The following is a 949-nucleotide window of genomic DNA, read 5'->3' as shown; positions in this document are numbered from 1 at the left end:
GAAAACATATGGTATAAGAAAAGCGATTAGAAACTATTAACCTTATGAATTTCAAATCATATCACATTAAACATTACTTCACAACTTCATATTTTGGTCAGAAAAAATATACAAATAAGTAAACTAATTCAAACTAAAGAATACTAAGAAAAAATATATATCTGCTCTTTGAATTTCCAATGCTAGTGTTGAGCGTTATTTGTTCGTCAACGCTGATGGCTGCAGGAAATCGATTCTGCCGCTTATAAAATCTAGTTTTAATACTGCCCTCCAAATCTCTATGGTATATACATTCCACAAACCTCTCGATTATACCCATATCATCCTGTTTGGCAAAACATTCATGTTTCTGTCTATATGGGTTAGACAACAAAAATAAGATATCCAGCTTTTTATATCGCGTTGTATAAATTTTGGTGGAATATATTTATGATGATAGATTAGGTAAACATAAAGCTGATTTATTTAAAGTTGCTTTGAGAGAATTTTCATAAAATGTTAACATTAGGTTGACATGGACTATTAAAAAAATTATAGTAAGAGTATACAGGTCAATATTTGTTTACCAATTATAAAAACCTAAAAGCGTTTTTAATCATATGTACAATCGTTTAATATGGGAAAGCTATGTTCAATGTTTAATATGTTTAACTCTGTTTAAGATTAAACTACTTACGTTGTTTTTGCACTTCAAAAAAGAAATTTAGCAAAAAAATCAAAAAGAAATTAGATATCAAATCAACATTTTTCAAGCTTTGTACAGCTATCGATAACCTCAGCATTAGGTACTCTACATTAGTATAGAGACTGTGAACTCAAAAGTTTTAATTAGTCATTAAATTAAGGGATATTCTAACTGATGAAGTGAATTTAGTTTTCTGATTGAATTGTTGGGGAATATTACGAAAATTTCTTTAGTGTAGTCTTTTCTTTGATATATTGGCACATT

Source organism: Teleopsis dalmanni, chromosome 1 (assembly GCF_002237135.1).
Source record: "Teleopsis dalmanni isolate 2A chromosome 1, ASM223713v2, whole genome shotgun sequence".
In the NCBI taxonomy this organism is placed as follows: Eukaryota; Metazoa; Arthropoda; class Insecta; order Diptera; family Diopsidae; genus Teleopsis; species Teleopsis dalmanni.
The sequence above is the reverse complement of the archived record's forward strand: the minus strand, read 5'-3'. Positions refer to the sequence as shown.